The 19,884-nt window shown below is 37.1% G+C and overlaps 1 protein-coding gene across 7 annotated transcripts in view; it reads left to right on the forward strand.

The window, feature by feature from the left end:
- NRXN1 (neurexin 1) overlaps positions 1-19,884 on the forward strand; it is a 629,457-nt gene that overhangs the window by 178,487 nt on the left and 431,086 nt on the right. The gene's annotated exons all lie outside the window — the stretch shown is intronic.

The following is a 19,884-nucleotide window of genomic DNA, read 5'->3' on the forward strand; positions in this document are numbered from 1 at the left end:
TGATTTTTCAGAATTAAGACTGCTTTTGCCCTCAAGTTTTGTGCCTTCGTTATCATTATTATAGACTGACCCTGGTACGTAACAACTGTATCAATTCTATTCAAGCTATAAAGGAAAGGCTAATACTACAGACATCTTGTGACACAGCACCTGGTAACGTCACTGTGTTATGCTGGCGTGCATTCATTGTGAAGAAAACTTTTATTATAAATCTGGGGGCTGAAAAAGCCCCAAACCCAAGCAACTTTTGTTTCTTAGTAGGTTTAAGTAGCTATAATGTCTCTTAGAAGTTTACAGTGCCTTCTTGTGTAGGGGAAAAAGTAACAGAGTGGGAGAAAACGGAAGAGAGATGAGATAAAGTATCCTTACATACTTTTGGGTTCTTTTCATTCCAATTAGTAACATTGAAACCAAGTAGTGCAGTGGTACGTGTAAGCTCTAGCCATGCAGAGAATAGAGCATTTGTATCTGCCTCCGGATATTATGAAATCATGTGTTGTATTTCATGAAAATCACTGATGCTTATATTGTTGGAGTACCCACAAACCCTATTAATTAGATGAAGTTGCTTTTTTTTCCTAAGCACTGTGTGAATAATAATTATAGACTTTTGGAGATTAAGTCTGGCTTCTGTTCTATGTGTGATAGAATATAACAGATAAATGGGGAGAGATTTTCAGGAATTAAGCTATGTGCCCAGTGTAACTACTGTAAATGTCAGTGCTCATGTTGTGGAAGATGATTTGCTTAGGATGCTACAAATCCAAAGTTATAAATTCTCTTGTTGAGAGCTAAGATATTTAAGTTTTGTTAAATCTCGTAGGTGACAAAGCAAAACAGATTTTATTATTTGTACATTACTGTAAAGGGGAACTTAAATGTAATGTGAGAGAGGTTGTTATGTGAAGGCCCTTCTAGAGAGAAGAACCAACACCTTGGAGAAAATAAGCAGGATGCTTCGAGCTGTTTAATAGGCAGGTCAGATGTGGTTGTCTCTCTCAAACAAAAGGGAGGCTTAGTCCACAAGTAACTCAATGGCAGCAGTAAATAGCTGCTGTTTCAAGTTATTTTACAAAAAGAGCCTGTGGTCCAGGTGGTAAAATTTTAGACTGAGAACTGCATTTACTGTACTTCGATTATGTCCATCAAATTAATGGAAGAAAGCTTGTATTTCAGAGGTGACTTGATAAGATAATCATGTGAAGTTCAAAACCACACATAGAGGTTTTCATTGTGAGCATGTCCTGCTCATTCTTTACCAGGTTTCCATCCATCAGTAGTGGTTTTCTCTGTGACTGCTTTCCAAATCTTGCAAAGTTCTTAATATAATTTGTAAAAAAAAAAAAAAAAAAAAAAAAAAAAAAAAAAAAAAGTATTTACCAACTTTGATTTTTTTCCAGTCTGACCACTGAATGTGCAGCCGAAAAGACTGGAAGATCCCACTTCTTAAGGATTGTGTGTGTGCATGCTTTTTTTCCAAGCTCACTAAGGTCAGAGTTATTTAGCTTCCACTTGGCCTCCTTCTCTGAACAAGTAATCCACATTTCAAACACATTACAAAGCCTGGCTCTGATGGGAGAGAACAACAGAATTCTAGCACATTACTCTGACTTGACTGCACCAATTACAGGACAGGCATGAACAAAGTACAGCGATGCTCTTGGGAAGGCAGCTTCCCCATATGGATGTGTACTGCCGCCAGTGCTTTGCTCACTTTGCAGTCATCCTTGATAAGAGATCAGGAACTACTGTGTCTCTGAACAGAAGTACAAGGGGGAATTTTAAAAATATCAGTGTTATCATCTTTTGTTGAGATTTTGCTGCATATTAATTACAATGGTTCTGCTAGATGTGTAATTGAATGTAATCTCTAGCAGAAAAGGAATAGAAATGGGGGGGTATATATACAAATTTTTTTTTGTATTAATATGTTCTATTGGTCACTTGTTTTTTGGGGGAGGAGTAGCATATGAGTGTTTGCTGACTTCACACTGTTACAAACCAGCTGTTAAGCAATTATAGAATATTAGAGTGAGTTTGGACCTAGGTGCTCTTTAAGATCTGTTTTGACCCAGGCTACTTCACAATTCTGACTTCTGTTGTGTATGGTCCTAGAAAAATGAATAATAGACACAGTTTGCCTGAAAGTGCTGTATTAGACATAACTAATATAAAAATCTGTGTTATGGTGCAGTATTTGACTTTTTTTTTCCTCAAGAAAACTTGGAACACATTGGGCTCATTGAGTCAGCTGAGGCATAGATGAATCCAGTCAAATGTGGAGTACATCCAGTGTTCCTCAGAGTTATATTTTCAGTCCATTTTCTAGTCAATACCTTACACAGGAAAAAAAAAAGGATGATTACGCCGATGGTAGTACCCTTCTTGCAGGATGCAGAAATGATAGAATATTTGCATGAACAATTAAAATGCACAATTTACTGAGCAATGAGAGTGAATTAAAGCAAATGCAGTAACTTCATTTTAAAAGCAATTGCGAGCTTTAATTGTCATAAATTCAGACCTAATTAAAAACATGTTGACAAAAAATGGACCAACAACTTGTCATTTTCAAATGTAAGTGAAATGCAAAGTGCTGAGAATAAATTACCAAATCTGAATTCAATGTTTAAGTTTAGTACTTCTACTATGTGAAGGATATCTTAGGATATTAAGGGGAAAAACAATAATGAAAAAAGCAACAAAAAACTACTAAAGAAACACTACAAACACACCACCAAAGTGTGAAATGTCATGGGTCACGTGTGTCTGTTATTAAGGAAAGAAGACCACAAAATGTGCTGTGGCACATAACTAGCCCCTCAGTATCTTTCCATCTGATCTCATAATAACTATGTTTACTGTAAAAAGGAACAGTGACATCCACAGGGATTTACTATTTTTTTTTCCAGGATTGATCAGTTACATAAGTATTCATATATTAATGTAATTAACATGTAGTTGAATGTAAGAATAATGATATTCCAAGGAAGGTATCACATCTTTAAAATATTTACATTGAAAAGCTACTGTACTTGTGCTACATCTATTCAGTGAATGAAATGTCTTCACACTTAATCATTCACCTCCTTCTACTCATGAAGATTAGGGTTAGGAAGATTATAAATCTGTTCTGATCAAAGTGTACATACTTAAAATACAGCAGAGGTAATACGGGGTGTTAAAACACCTCTGAACTTTGCAGTTTAGGCATTTTACTTAGGTGAGGTTGTACTTGCATGGTGTTGTTGCTATACAGTGCTGAGTATCACAGCTAAGGAAATTTTAAGTTCCAGAAACTAATGCAAAACTACCAAGTATTTCATAAACTGTAATCTAAAATGAATGTGCTTTAAATTTTACACAGCTCTGACAAAAGGTTTAAGACAGTATTTTCGATAAGCCTGCAACAAGGATGCTCTGAAATATCAAAGCAGTCTTCCTGTCTCTCAGAAAGATATTGAAGGGATTGAGAGCCAAGTAATGTTCTTTTCCATCCTCCCAGAATGAGACTGGGGCTTGGAAAGAAGGCAAGCAAATCAGATGAGTGATTGGTTGTGAGTCTGGCATCACACAGAGTGTATCCAGCTAGCAGAAAGACAGGGGAACAGAAGTGTGCGTGGTGGTATGTATGGTGGAAGGCTGAAGAAGGCTTTTTGTTCCTTCTTTGTTGATTAAAGGCCTCAGAACATTTTGTATTTTCTGTCTTCATTTCTACAGGCTGAATTGTACAACGACTGGCCAGAATGCAGTAAAATGATGCAATATCAGCTATGAGTAATGCTTAAGAACTTGGTTCAGTATCATTTATGCTTTATTTGACAACCTCTTGTGTACTATGGTATTTTTTGCCTTGGGAACAGCCACTGTCTGTGTCTGAGAAGTATTTGAGTATATCACTAACCTACTGAATTACTTGAAATAGATTATATGTAACATAGAAGCGTACTGATGTGCATTAATACATTGTGCATTACCAATATGGTAGCCTTCTATGGTGTTGCATCTGGCTGAGTAGATGAGAGGAGAGCAGTGGATATTGTGCACCTGGACTTCAGCAAGAATTCTGAAACTGTCTCCTATAATGTTCTCCTAAGTAAATCTAGGAGGTGTGCAATAGACAAGTGGACACTGAAGCGGATTGAGAATTGGCTGCCTGGTAGAGCTCAGAGAGTAGTAATCAGTGGTGCATAGCCTAGGTGGAGGTTTGTGGCTAGCAGTCTTCCCCAGGGGGTGGTACTGGGTCTGGTCTTGTTCAGAATCTTAATCAGCGACCTGGGTGAAAGGATACAATGCACCCTCTGCAAGTTTGCTGATGGAGGAGTGCCTAGAAGGAGTGACTGATGCACTGAAAGTCTGTGCTGCCATTCAGCGAGACCTGGACCGACTGGAGAGTTGCACAGGGAGGAACCTGTTGAGATTCAACAAAGACAAGTGTAGTAAGAGTAGTCTCATGCATGAATACAGGTTAGGAGAGCAGTTCTGCAGAGGAGGACCTGGTTGTTCTGGTGGACAACTGGGCTTGCAATGAGCCAGCAGTGAGCTCTCTTGGCAAGGAAGGCCAATGGTACGCTGGAGGTGCATTGAAAAGAGCACGTGCAGCCAGTCAAGGGAGGTGAAACTTTCCGTTACTCTGCCCTGGTGAGACCACATGTATGGAGAACTGCTGCCTGGTTGTGGTTCAAAATAAACAGGGATCTCCTCATTATATTATCAACCGATTTTTTTTTTTAAATTATCTTTCTGAGGACAGTGAAATATTTAGACTGAGAAAATTGAGTGTAACAAAGTTCATATCAGAATACTGGAAAATGTATTATTCCATATTTATATAACTTCTTGAAACAGGCATTTACCTAATATGCCTTTCTGTGGTGCACTTCATATCAAGTAGTATAATTTTATGACTTTATATAAAAATCAACACTGAATTTGCTAGCTCTGTATATTTTAAATATCAAAATGTTTTTCACGACCTCTTACTGACTGTAGCTTGTATGCACTGTAAAGGTCTATGGTATCAAATCCTTAGTGACTTCTCATTCAGTTACCATAGCAACTTTGAACTCGCTCTGGCACAAGCTTCACATCTGATGCTGTATCAAGAAATAAATGTCTGTTATGAGAGCTGCTCTGAAAATAATGCCTCTTATTTTACTGTGCTGGCCCACAATGTCAGAGAGGAATGTTGATGGTATGGCAGTAGAGGCTGAACCTTCTATTACATTTTGTTGCAGCGTGACAGGTGGCAGCAGAGGGGCAGTCTGACAGTATGGCATCTCATGTGTATGCAGCAAAGAGGTGAAATTGACTTCTATGTAGAAAATAATATCTTCCATTGAAGTTCATTAATGCTTGCTGAATGTTTATGGATGCCAAACAGTGGATGTGAGCACAGTGAGGTGGTGGGTGGTGTGTTTCAGCAGTGATAAGAGTGATAGCAGTCACCTCTGCTGGTGCTGGTTTTCTGAGTGTGACGTGTAGGCTCTTGTTCATTGCAGGCAAAAATGCATAGTTAATGGTCATGACTGTTGAAAAATACTGGTTTGTAGCTGAGAATGACATTAGTGTGCTCTTCTTATACTTTGTATTTTCCATGGAAATAAATAGGAGACATTACTTTCAAAGGGACTTTGTTGTGCAAGACAACAGTATTAAAAAACAAAACAAACAAACAAAAAAACAATAAAACAAAACAAAAAGACTTTTTGGAGGAGCAAGTTGTATCAGATGTTTTATTTTAAAAAGTGTATTTTAAAATGCTTTAGATTTTTATTTTATTTTTATTTAACTACTTTTTAAAAGAAGAATGCTGAGGCGAGAAGGAAGGAAGCAAATTAAACTGCTTTCTTAGGAAATGTTTCCCTGATTATGGACTTATTCCTAAGAATGATATTGGTTTATATCATAAATTAAACTGCCAAGTTTTCATCAACTGGAAAGATTTTCATTGTAGTGTGATCAGACCTTGAATTTTCAAGTTGCCCCTAGGTTTGAATTAATGAGCCTGTTTTCACAAGTGGCATTTACCTCTGTTCTGGAGAGATTCATCTGAATGAGACTTGAGTAGAGGAAAAAAAAAAAAGTAAGAATTCTCTGAATGGTGGTCTTACTGCTGGGGCATTCTTAGAAGTAATGCAGGAAGTATGCGTTGTGGCCATGTTGCTTAACAATAAAATAGGACTGTACTTGTGGTTTATTTGACAGTATAAAACCTGAAAGCTTTGTTTAAATCCCACTTGCCTATATTATACTAAAGATTTTTAAATTTTCCCTTGGTGGAAGTCATTGCTCCTAATTACAACACAGGTGCTTTTGTGATATTTTAATAGGAAATCCTCTGACGCGGTATGAAGAAAAGTAAGACTACAGGCTGACTCCCATTCTTTAAAAAAAAGGTTTTGTTGCATGGTTTTTACCAGCGTGTGTGACACGTGTGTCTCATTGAGGTTCCTGCCTTTGTTTCTCTTCTAAACTCCGTAAAATTCAAGTTTCATTTTGATAAATTGTGTTGCTGAAGGAAGTTATTGACTGAATCTAGAAATGTTAAATTTCAGTAGGCTGGCTTCCCTCTCCCACCCCAACAAACAATACTCAGGTGGGACTAATAATTTCTTATGCTGGGCAGCTGATGAGAAATAACTGTACTGTGGATCAGGAAAAAGACAAAACATCAAATTTCTTACAAATGTTACAAACATTTCTTCCAGTGCTGGTCCTTTATGCTGTCAAGACTTGGGAAATTTCTTCTCTTTAATACTTACTCCACGTGTACTGCTGCTTTTGGAGTTGGCTGTTCTAATTCTTACTATAGTTTAGACAACATCCAGTCATGTCTTGCAGTGGAAAAAAATCATTTTTTTCTCAAATGTCTTACTATGTGGTATATATCTACTTAAGATATGGAGTCCTGACAAGTATACCAATTGCAGTCTTGCTTCAAAAAGCTGAAATTTAGGATGGTGATATTTGACTAAGACACAATCTCTTGTGCCTACAGACAACTATGTTTTTAGTATTTTTCTAAGGATCCACCTGAGATCCACTTGTCTACTTGAAGAAAATACTCTGAAATAAGAAAATTAATTTTAAGTATATTTTACTTACTGCATAGCCCTTAGTTATTTTGCCAAAGTATTTGTAGACAAAATGCAGAGAGACAACTAATGCCCATATCTCAGTTCAGAGTAGATTGTATTAGCTTCTAGGATAGAATCAATCTGTTGGGACCAGTACTTGAATTAACATAATAATTAAGATTTCAGCACACTGTTGTAGGTCACAGTAAGAAAATGTTTAATCTTCCTGCATTCATCTATGTACATTGCAGACATGGGGAGGTCTACAGAGACTAACTTGAATTTAAGCGTATCAGAAATGAGCAGAGTGTTTTAAGGAAACTGTGAAAAAGATTTAGCTTTCTGGGAGCTGTTCATAATTGTTTTTGTTCTAACAATAAAAGATGCAACAGAATTGGGTCACTACTCAAATTACAGTTTTCTCATTAAATGACCTGGAGGGATGTCAGAGCCAAAATACAGAAATAACCTGCATATGTCCACTTAGGAATCTTGGATCTGGGGAGCTTGTATTCCATTGTTTACTGTGGAAAATAACATCCAGAGCACTGGCCTGGAGAAAGTTATTCGGATGTGTTTGTAGCGGGCGGGGGGGGGCGGTACCCAAAACAACTTCAGGATCATGGGGGGAGTGAAAGTGATTTTCTAACTATAAGGCCACATTTAAAAATTGAATTAAGAGGAAGGCTTCCTGTCCTTTTGAGTCCTGAGTCAAGCCAATAAGCATTCATGCTCTTGTACTCCATGCTCGTGGGGGGAAAAATGCCTTCCATACCATCAGAAATGATCATTATCTATCTGTCTTGAAACCGCATTGGAAACCAGAGTAAATCCTGGATTTCAGCGGAGTCTTGCTTTCTCTCTTCTTCCTGCCATTCCCCCTTCATCCTTCCCTGGATAGGGGAGGAGGGGGCACAGACAAAGAACAAAAAAGTAAGTGTGACTGACATTGCTTGAGTTGATGGCCACTCTGGATGACCTTAGGTCTGGTTCTTGAACAGCTGCATGGAAAACTTGCTTTTAGTTCTGTGTGGGAGGTGGGGGTGGGTGAGGATGTAACAAGACAAAGCAGGAGCTGTGCGAACTGCCCATAGATGCATCCAACTGACATAATTTTATGACTGGCAGACTTGTGCATGTTCCCTGCTTTCACTTATAAATTGGAAATATAGGAATATGTGCATTATTTCCGTAACCACAGACTAACATATTAGCAAATAATCGTTGAGTAATCATATTACCCTGGAGTTGAATTGTGTTTTGCCTCTAAACTTCAGCTTAGGGATCCTATGGAAATGAATACAAGACGAAAGGGAAGAGTGGGCATCTAGTCTGCACATTTATTGTTTGATGAAGTTTGAGCACAATTTTACTAGTGAACGTGCTTCTTATTTTAAACACCTTAAAGCTGTGCCACTCTTCTATTTGAATGCAGGGGCATAATTTTGCTGCTGTAATAGTAGAAGGGTGAGATTCTAATATACTTCAGATGTACCATCTTACTAGTACCGAAGCTGAATACTATAGGATTACAGCCAAAACTCTCATCAATCTGTAGGGCATTGGAGACTTGAGGAGAAATGTAGTAAGCAATAGGAGAATGCTTGTTTCATTGACAAGTGCCGTAATTTCTTTTTTTTTCGCTGCAAGTACAAAAAGGTTTAAATAATTTCGTGACCATAATGCTGCCCTAATATTTCAGTGATGACTGGTGTCTTGTGTGAAAAGCACTTTAATTTGAAGGTATACAGAGTAGTCATCAAATGACTTTAGAAGTCTAATGACGTGTACTGTGCAGAATCAAGTATCTTGTACATATGTGTGAAGGACTTTACACATGTTCTTGGAGGTGGTGTAAAATAGAAAGCTTTTAGAAACTATATTTGGCATTACAAAGAAAACACTAGCTCGTAGACTAATGCTGAATTACTAACTTAGACAATCAGAAAATGTTCATGCGACAAATTCTATAGTGATCCTGTCACTCCAATTGCTGCACTATGGCATTTTCTTAATGCAGTAAATGTAAGACCTACCCAGCTTCTGGGGCTGTGTGTTTAAACAGCTGAGCAGTAATTACAGGGGTCCCTTGAGGCATGGGCAGGGGGGAGTGGAGGTGGCTAATAAGAGCATTTGTGTTTGAGTTATTTGTAGCAAAATTTCAGTTATTCTACAGGGAAGAACAAAAAATCAACTTATTTCTTCTGAAGGAAATGAAAGTGGTTTGTTATACCTATGGTCACAGAGTCACAGAATGGCCAGGGTTGGAAGGGACCTCAAGGATCATGCATCTCCAAACCCCTGCCGCATGCAGGACCACCAACCTCCCCATTTAATACTAGACCAGGTTGCTTAGGGCCCCATCCAATCTGGCCTTGAACATCTCTAGGGACAGGGCATCCACAACCTCTCTGAGCAGTCTGTTCCAGCACTTCACCACTCTCATAGTAATGAACTTAATGATCCATGTGAACTAGCAGCATTCTGCATATTTTGTGTGGAAGTAGTTAGTCCAGCCCTACTCCTTGCTTCCATGGAATTGTGTGTGGGACCAACAACCATGTCCAAGAAGGAGCCTGCCTTTGGCTTCTAATTCTGTGATTCTGCTGTCAGTGCAACAGCCTTCAGTCTTGCATTTCTTCTTGTTAATTATGTGAGTTGCTACCTGGTGATCACTTAGCAGCACCAGCAGCTGCAGCAAATGCAGAATGAGTACCTTGATATGCAAAGAAATTCTAGATCCTGGTGCTCAGATAAGGCTCCTGAAAAGAGAACAGTAAATGAACAGTAAATAAATCTGGAAGTTATGTACTATGCTCTCAGCTGACTATCTCTCCCTTAAATTTTTCTTCTTTGTTAAATTATTTTTGACCGTGTTTTTGTGTAAGTGTTCTTTGCATATATGCTTCATTGTTTTTCTTAATATCTTCAGGGCATGAGGTTGCAACTAGTAATAACCTTCTGAGTGGTAATAATATCCAACAGTGATAGACCTAAGTTCTTCAGGAACTGAAAGTACTTGTTGATAATCTGGTTTCTGATAATGGCGTCTTTTTCTCCATATTTTTTTTTTTTCTTCACTTTTTCTCTCACCTGAGAAATGAGAGCTGAAATATTCTTAGATGCACATATTTACACAAATGAGTCAAATTATCTACCACAATGCTTCTCATTTTATTGAGCATATTTATTGCATAAATAACGGCATAAAGTTTTGGTGGTTTGAATGTGCTGTTTTTAGTGGAACTTATCAGCAGAAAATTTGGCCCAGACGTGACAGCAAATCTTCCCTCTAAAATGTCAATACAGCTCTGGAGTCCAATTATTTTTATACTCTGGTAATCCTCTTTCATTTTTTACAGTGTTACTGCAGGCTTCCATAAAAAGGCTTGGTAACATCTCAGTGGGGAGGCCTCTTTATTGAGCAGTTTCAAAGACTTACTGACTACTGTAAAAATAAAGATCAGTCGGTAATATTGAATTCATTAAAAAGCTAAGAAGCTAGTCAGTCTTCAAAAAAACAACAAACCCTATAGATGCATAATATATAATCCTGATTATTTTTTTGCTTACAGAAATTTTCTTAATATCTTACCAAATTTGATAATGAGTCTTCATAGTAGTTAGAAATCTTTCTGCTTTTACAGTGTACATGAGAAGCAGTCCTCCAAAGATAAACGGAGGTCTGTCTTTCTGTATTTGTTACTGTAATCACTACAGACTGCTGAATACAATTTCAAAAATATGATTAGATCAAGAAAATTACTGATAACGTAGAAGTCAACATTATTTTGATAAATTTTTAAAGTTTATTTCAAATATTTAAGTATCAAGATTAGGTTTAAAAAACCTTGTTTTTCTGTTAGTTTATTAGAATTCAAACGTAAAAAGAGCATACTGCTAGGCTCTAGCATATATTCTAAGAAGAAGTGATGGAAAAACTTGTCTTCGGTTTTGTATGGGAAAAATCTTACAGCTGCTGCTTGAAATTTCCTAATGTATTCATCAAGTTTCCTTCAGTTGTCTCCACTTGTATCACCTTACGGGGGTAAGCTTTTAGGCAAACGTGCTGAAAAAGAAGCGGGGGTAACATGCTGAAGAGTTTTAATACAGTGCTGATCTCCTTGTGTGTGAATCTCCGTAGTATGGACTTCTGTAGATACTTTCACACAATGGATTTTACTGTGAGAGTGACGGAGCTCTGAAACTTAGATTTAGAGCTTTTGTTTTGGTAACAAACTGAGATTTTTAGCAACTAAGTTTTAGGTTAGTTGCTGATGATTGTTCACAGTGTAAATTAAATTAGAGATAACTCTCTATGTCCATTAACAAAAAAAAACCTGCTTATATTCTTCTGCATTTGCCATTGAGTAAACCCAGATTTTGAGTTACAGCCATGTTGCATTATTGAATCTTTGTGGTAGTTGTTTACTCAAAACAATGATCTTATATTCTGTAGACACAGACATTTTCTTACGTCTCCTGAGTTCTTAACCATCTTTCAAAATAACCTTAATCAAAAATTTTGAATTAGATTAAGGAAGGGAAGAATAATGAAAAACAACTGTATTCTGACAAACTTTTATAGTTTTTTTTAACGTGTTGTTTATATTTCTGAGAAAATGAATATTTGTGAAGAACATGCAAGAGTAATGAAATAGCTACTAGAACCAGTCCTGATGTGCCAGACAGAAAAAGTAACTACCGTGCCTATAAAGCATGATCTGTCAGTTGGCCTTTTACCCATCATTTCTGCATGCTGCACATGCAGCGGAGATTGTTTTTGTTGTTGTTGTCAAGGACTATTTTGATCTTTAGTTGTGACTGGGCATTCCCAGTTGCTGAGGTCACTGAGCAGCACGGTGCTCAGCCCACCTACACCTCCCAGAAGGAGTCACCTTGCACTGAGAAGGTCCTCTGAAGGAGGGTAGAAAATAAGAGGAAAGAAGGGTGTGGAGGGCAGAGCTGAAACAGAAGAATAAAACATAATAATTGTATAGTAACGTTGGTCCATCTGTTTCTAGACAGATACATCAGTCTGTCTTATGACAGTTTTATTGCAATATAATCCTAACAATTAAGATTTTATACGTGTTGGGGAGATATTGAGTGGTTTATGGGGATTTTGAAATAATCAATCTGTGATTATGTACAAGCTTCAGAATTTTCCCTTGAATGTCTCTTACAATACATATGCAGGTAGTTGCAGTTCTGTGTAAATAACTGCATGGTTGTTATCTGTGCTATACAGACTGTTCAAATGCATCTATGGTCATGGTCTTGATTGGCACTACTGCTGTCACAGTAGCAGTTACTAGTGATATTTAATTTGCCTGCATTCTTAAATACACATTTTCTATGGTTTTTTTTTTTTTTTTTTAATAATAGAATGGCCTGGGTTGAAAAGGGCCAAAATGTCATCTAGTTTTAACCCCTGTGCCATGTGCAGAGCTGCCATCCACCAGACCAGGCTGCCCAGAGCCACATCCAGCCTGGCCCTGAATGCTTCCAGGGGTGAGGCATCCAAACCTCTTGCTGCAGTTTGTTCTTCATGCTAGAACATGTTTCTTCCCTAAATCAATAATGGTCTGTTCAGTTCTTGTCCCTTAGCTGTTTGTTCTTAATTTTGTTTGCCAGCTGCATTTATAAAGAGAAAAAAATTACTCATGAGCATTACTCAACATTTGGATAAAGGTAACTTGAATTTTTGAGTTAAGTAAGTAAGTTAAGTATATTGTATGCCAGAATTCTATGCCAATATTCTTTTCTGCAAAAAATTTTAATTTTACTTCATTATAAATTTTTAAACCTACTGTCTTTTGGATGAAAAAAAACTTTCTTAAAATCTTACAAATTAACTTTTACTTGATGGTTTTTGACAATGGAAGAGGGTCAAACAAAATAGTCTGTTAATTCACCAATTAGAAATTGACTCAAAAGTTGTGACTAATCTAAATCTGTTTTCAATGGCTTTTGAATGCTGAGCATTTTTAATGATCAAAAACTTTCTGAATTTCAAAGATGCTGCTGTGGTTAGTTAGTAAAGATTTGATCACTTCAGTGTGCATGTGAAGTGTATTGTGTGCTGCAAAGATTAAAAATTAAGGAGCGTAAGAGACATTTGGAGTTTATTTTTGATAATTTGTTGAACATAATCTAATTCAGTAGGTATTTAAAAGTAAAACATTATGACTAATGAAGTAAGCATGTGTAAAACTAGAAATGAAAATGCTTTCTGATACAGTAACTAATTTGGACGCTTGTGATTTGCTCAAGGTAATGATGAGCGTTGATTATCAGTAAAGATGCATCATATTCTTGTCCTACATTAACACTATATGGGAACATAAGAAGGGCAAAAACCACAGGGTCTGTCTTTGGATTCTTTGAAAGCCGAATCTGCATTTTGCAGTTTAGGTGTAAAGTTAACGGGAATGAAGTTTTGAGGCCTGGGAAAGTTATTTGAGTTTTTCAGTATACTTTTTACCTTGGCATAGTAATTGATGCCTTTACTTATTTTCCAGTATAGTGGTAGACTGGCTTCCAAATATCTGAACAAAACCCTTTGTTGAGTTTAAAGGCTACAGCCATGTAGAGTAAAAACATTTTCGGTGGATACAGATGGTGTATATTTTGCAGCGTATATATTTTGCAGTTCATTCTTAATTTAACAGGAATGTCATTATTATGTCCAACTTGTTGGGGGTTTTTTTGAGTATTTTCATAAGACGTTACCCTTGTAATACAAAAACTGATCCATGACTTTGTAATAGTTTTTAATGGGACTATTCATAGGGAAAAGATCTTATTTTCAGCTTAGAGCTTTCTAGTATTTAATGTATACTAAGAAAGTGTAATTACTATGAAGACCTTCTCATTCTACTCTCTCTTGATTGTAAATTTGTTGTTGAAGTGTATATTCTGTGTGATTTAATGAAAGGAGTTAAAAATAAATGAAGAAGTTGCATGGTCTAGCCTTTAAGGAGGTAAGTAGATGTTTAGAAAAGTTGAGTAATTTATCATTTATCTAGAGTTCCCTGTAAGGCATTTGTCATGAATGGCAAATATCACCATTTTATTCTCATTTGAGAGGGTGTGTAGAGATCAGAGGCTTACCTTGAAGCGTTTGTACCTCCTGTAATTAGCAATCTTATCCCTCCTGTACTAGGAAATAATTTGGCCACTAAAATAAAAATGTGTTTTAGGATGCTTTCCAGAGATGGTGACTACCTTTTTTTGTGATGCTCTCTTCATTGTTTTGTAACAATAGCTGTTGTTTTCAAACTAGGAAGCTCACATTGAAATTATGGTCATTTGCTCTTAGTAGCCTAGTGAAACTTCCCTTTTGCTAGTTTACATGTAATGAAGGCATATCTAATTTCATGTTCATAATTACATTATATACTATAGCAGTATGTTACACAACTGACAGAAAAGATACTAAACAACAATTTAAGCTCCTGATAGAGAAATCTATTGCAGTATCCTGTACCCTTTTCATATGCCACTGTTAACGGGGAAGAGAACCAAGTTGTAGTCCCCCAGCAGAAAAAAGGGGATATTTGAAGTCATGAATCTCATTTTCTCCTTAAGTTGTTTCCTAGGACTTTTCTGCCAGGTTTGTTTGGAGGCCAAAGATAACAGTTGTTGGAAAGAAGCAAAAGAATGTGGGAAGAGGAAAGGAAGAGACTGGGGAAACTATTTGGGAGTGGAAAATGAACTGTAGCAAAATGGTTATTTACTAAAATTAGAACTTGTGCCTGAGATGCATCCTGATATAGCTCTGCATTCAGTCCTGAATCCATAGGCAGAGCCTCCTCGTAATGGCAAGCTTTTGTGAGGTTTCCAGTTTTTGATGTTTACTGTAGGAGTGGTTTAAACTACCTTGCTTCATAGTGATAGATATCCTTGTTAATTATTTTGTCTACTTGCTGCTTTGGTATAGTTTTCCCTGGTTACACCACTTTGTGAAAGACTATAAATAAGATGGCAATATGGATACATTTTTGAATTTTAAATTACTGTGAAATGGAGCACAAAACAACCCATCTGGGAACATAGTAGACTGGTTTGGAATAATTTATTTATTCAGTCCATATTTAATGTTTTAGAGGTCTTGTAGCAGGAATATGGCTCTTAGAATATCACTGTTTCAGTTTACCTTCTCTTGAAAAATAAATATTTTTGTAGGTATACAAAAGAATAAATGGCATTTCCCTAGATTTTGTTCGTATGGTTGGAGGTTGGTTTGTCACATCACATGGGTTCTTGAAATTCTTACAGTAAACTTAAGATTTTTGGTTTCTTTTTACTTAAAGAAACCTTGCAGCCATTATGAAATCTGATTTATTCTGTGAGGACTATTTTATTTCTCTAATCAAAGCATCCACTAGTATGCGTTTGATTTGAATCAGGCAAGGGCGTCAGATCAAATCGTTAGCAATTCAGCCTGAACCAGTGTATGATTTAATACTGACAAGGAGGAGGCTACATATGCTATAAAGTTTAATGTACTGCTTATGTGGGATTGTAAAAAAGCAGTGATAGAGTTGAAAAATCTGCTAATTTCTTCTGGGCTTTTGTTCAGATCCTAAGAACTTAAATGAACTGCCAGTGAAGTGAATATAAATCTGTTGTTGACTTTAGTGGGAAATAAGGTAAATTCTAAGAAAATAAGAAATGTCATTCCTACATCAGTGAATGCTATAACATATGCTGCTTCTCTTAAGCCTTTCTGTGATGCATGAAAGCATGGGATCTATATATATTCATAACCAGTTATTTGGGATTTTAACTGTAGTAATACATAATAATTTACAGTACTCAGAATTCAGAATGAAAACTTGTTGTACTCAGTTATTGGTGTTTGTATTATCTGGTGCTTTTCTATGTATGTAATTACATTTTAATCATTAAATGAAGTGCAACACTTCATGCTGGCTAGAAAGACTGCCATGAATTTTTAATAGTTTCTCTAAGTGTCATTAAGTGATAATTTGAAAAAATAATAAACACCCATCAATACACACAATTTATTACTAATAGCATCTTTTCCTAATTCAGTTTTAAAGTAAAAAACAGCGCTGAAATGGCATGTGATATTTTGTATCTGCTTCTTACATAAAACATTCAAACATTTTAACAATTTTTCTTGGATCTGTCAATTCTACTTGTATTTCCTATTGGAAGTAGAAGACTACCTCTGCTTGATTGGTGTAGAATTGATACACATATCATAGAATCGTTAAGGATAGAAACAACACTGAAGAAAGATCACCAAGTCCTGCCTAACAGAGGACTGCCAAGTCCACCAGTAAAGTTAGTGCCCTTAGTGCCACGTCCATGCATCTCTTAAATATCTCTAGGGATGGTGACTCTACCCATTGCCTTGGCAGCCCCTTCCAATGCCTAACCACTCTTTTTTCCTGTAGAAATTCTTTCTGATATCCAATCAAAGCCTCAGCTGGTGAAAAGTGAGTCAATTTCCTCTTGTCCTATGCCTTGTTTCCTGAGAAAAGAGTCTGACACCACCTCACTGCAACCTCCATTCACATAGCTGTAAAGAGCAATGAGGTCTCTCCTCAAACTTAAGAAATCCAGTTCCCACAACATCTCCTTTTAAGTCTTGTTTTCTGGTCCCTTAACCAGCTTCGTTGCTCATCTCTGAACACATCCCAGCATCTCAGTGTCATTGAATGGTTAACAGTATTGCTTTGCAGCTGTTCTATCCTGCATCTTATAGACATGAAAAACATAGCCTTATGTGTGGCTCCTGCTATATGTGCCTAAAGCAGACACAATTAAGCTCCATAGCCCAAATTATTTTTCTTGTATTTTTGATGCATTTTTGTTTGGTGGTTTTGTTTTTTTTTTTTCAATTTTTTGAGTCTTTGAGAGCCTGCACAGAAACAAACAAACAAAAGCCTGTGACTGTTTTTCCTTCTATCTTCCTCTGTCATAGCTAGATGCAGCATTGCCACATCTGTCTTTCCAGATATCACTGATGCTTTCCAATGCCATACTCAATGCTGTATTGAAGGCAAAGATGATCGAGTATTCCATCCAAGTGATCATGAGAAGTGTTATAAATTCTCATGAGAAATGCATTACTTCAGAGCCTGGAAAAATTGCAGATAGCTTATAAATACCTCATCACCTACATTTCTGTATTTTGTACAGTTTAGCCAAAGTGGAATATTGCTGTACTTGTTATAAGAATATGATCAGGAAGATAAAGTGAATGGGGCTTGCTATATATAAGCATATAGGAGCAGATCACGTTCACAAAACATGGTCTTCATAGGGGACTTGAACCAGCCTGGCAACTGTTGGAGGGACAACACAGCAGTGTGCCAGAAACAGAAGAGGTTCCTGGAATGCATTGATGATAGCTACCTTTTCCAAGTAGTGCAGGAACTCATGAGAAAACGTGGTATGCTGGACCTTATCTTCACCAACAAGGAGGGGCTGGAGTGTAATGTGAAGCTCAAGTGCAGCCTTGGCTGTAGTGATCAAAAACGGTAGAATTCTAAATCCTTTGAGTGTTGAAGACAGCATGCAGCAAGCTTGCTACTCTGGACTTCAGGAGAGCAGACTTAGAACATTTCAGGGAACTGCTTGGCAAGGTGACATGGGAGAAAAGCCCTCGAGGGAAGTAGGGCCTGACGAAGCTGGTTAGTAGTCTAGAACCATCTCCAAGTCCAGGAGCAGTGCGTCCTGAGAAAAAGTAGAGCAGGCAGGAATGCCAAGAGGCCTCTGTGGATCAAGAGGTTGCTCCTGGACGGACTTAGGCTTAAAAAGCAAGCTAATAGGCTTAGGTGAAAGTCAAAAGTGTGAAAGCATGAACAGGTTACCTGGGAGGTCTACAAAGGAGTTATCTGAGCAGTCAGGGATCAGATTAGAAAGGCTAAAACCCTTTAATTAAATCTAAACAGGGACATAAAGGTGAACAAGAAGAATTTTGTCAGTGATAAAAAGATGGTAAGAGAGGATGGAGGCCTCAGGAAACAGGAGACCTCATTATAAGGTATACAGAGTAAGCTGAAGTGCTCGATGATGACTTCGCCTCAGTCTTCACCGGCAAGTGCTCTGGCCACACTGCCCAAGTTGCAGAAAGCAATTGTAAGAACCTGGAGAAGGTAGATCTGCGTTGTTTTCAGGTTCATTCTTCTCCAGTGCTACTAAGTGTGTTTTCACAGGTAACAGCTGCTTGTGGAAGAGTTTGTAATAGCTCTTAATTTACATCATCTGCTGGAAAATGAGATGAATATCTCGTTGAGTAGCCAGACTCATGAGACTAATGAGGTGCTAGTCAAATGCTGTCATTTTTTGTTTGTCACGTTTTGAGTAGCTGTGAGACTCGTGAGTAAAAATGAAAATTGTTCGTTTTGTTGGTATTGATATCAAAAGTCAAAGTCCTTATGTATCAAAATGTTGTTGAATCCTTTCTGTACTTCTAGCTTTACCTTTCTGTTTACATCAGCAGTGTCAATTGAATGAGATTAATAACTAGTGGGATTAGTAACTAGTATGAAGAGCAAGAGAATTACTGTTGTTTGCTATAGGTGGAGCTTACCTGGAGTATTTGTAGAGTTTGATCCCTCAACTGAAGTGAAATAATAAATTGGAAGAGCTATGAGACATGAGAACAGCTGGGTGAATGTCTGGCAGCTGGCTATGGTCAACCTCACAACACTTAAAGTGCTTTGGCTTATTTTTTTCTTCTCAATTTGCAATATATTGAAAGTGCTTGCTTCTTCAAGTCCTTCTTTGGGAAGGTTTAAAAAAACAAAAAAGTACCTGGCATATATTTACACTGCTATACATTTCTGTGCTTGTGTATGTGAACTGGTTTTACAGAAGTAGTTTTTGTTGTATAATATGTATGCGTGGATGGTACTGCATGTTGATTCATTACATCCTTCAACTTTTTGTTTGAGTCATTGAATACATTGTACATGTAGTTATGTCTCTGGTTGCTGCATTTAAGATTTATAATCTATGCAGTGTTATTTGTGCTGTTTTAGTATGCCTTTGCAGTAAGCATCCATACCAAATAAATTAGCTCTTGAACGCTTTATGCCTTTATTAAATATTCATTAAATGGGATGCATGGTATTCATGCAGTCTGCTGCTTAGTGCATTGAAACCCCAGAAAATGCATTGTTTTGTGAACCTTTTACTCGGAATGAGCCGTGGTTTTCCTTCTCTCCTGAAACATGTTAGGTTCCAGGGCACTCTGCTCTTAGTCTAGCACTGTGCTCTGCATGCAATGCTGGTAGAGAATTTGTAAGACCTGGAGAACGAGTGCAACAAATTATATGTTTCCTTAAGGTTTATTGAGCTATGTTTCTTGACCTGCTGTTTCTAATGAACGAGGAGGATAAATGGGTATTTTCTTGCTCCTCTATTCTTGGCAATGCTGAGGGAAAAAAATAAGGACTTTTGGACAGATTAAATAAGCTAATGTTTGGAATAAGTCATGCACATTAAACATAGCTCACATCTCTATCTAATTCAACAAAGGGTGAAATTTGTCCTAAGTGACAGAAATCTGTGCTTAATAAAAATGTCTGGTTTGAAAAGTAAATCTTGTTGGTTTTTTTTTTTTTGTTTTTTTTTTTTTTCCAGCCTTATTTTTAGCTGCCTTTTCTTTATAGTAAGCATTAGTCAGAACTCTTTTAAGGATGTAATTTTTACCCAGAATGGAATCTATGAGGGGGGAAGTATATATCAAGATTGCTTTTTCCTTGAAGCTTGGGATGGTGAGAGAGTAGTGACATTAGGACCCTTTTCAACAGCATTC

The sequence above is a fragment of the Lagopus leucura genome, unplaced genomic scaffold (genome assembly GCF_019238085.1).
Source record: "Lagopus leucura isolate 7727_CA_CO unplaced genomic scaffold, USGS_WTPT01 Super-Scaffold_73, whole genome shotgun sequence".
In the NCBI taxonomy this organism is placed as follows: domain Eukaryota; kingdom Metazoa; phylum Chordata; class Aves; order Galliformes; family Phasianidae; genus Lagopus; species Lagopus leucura.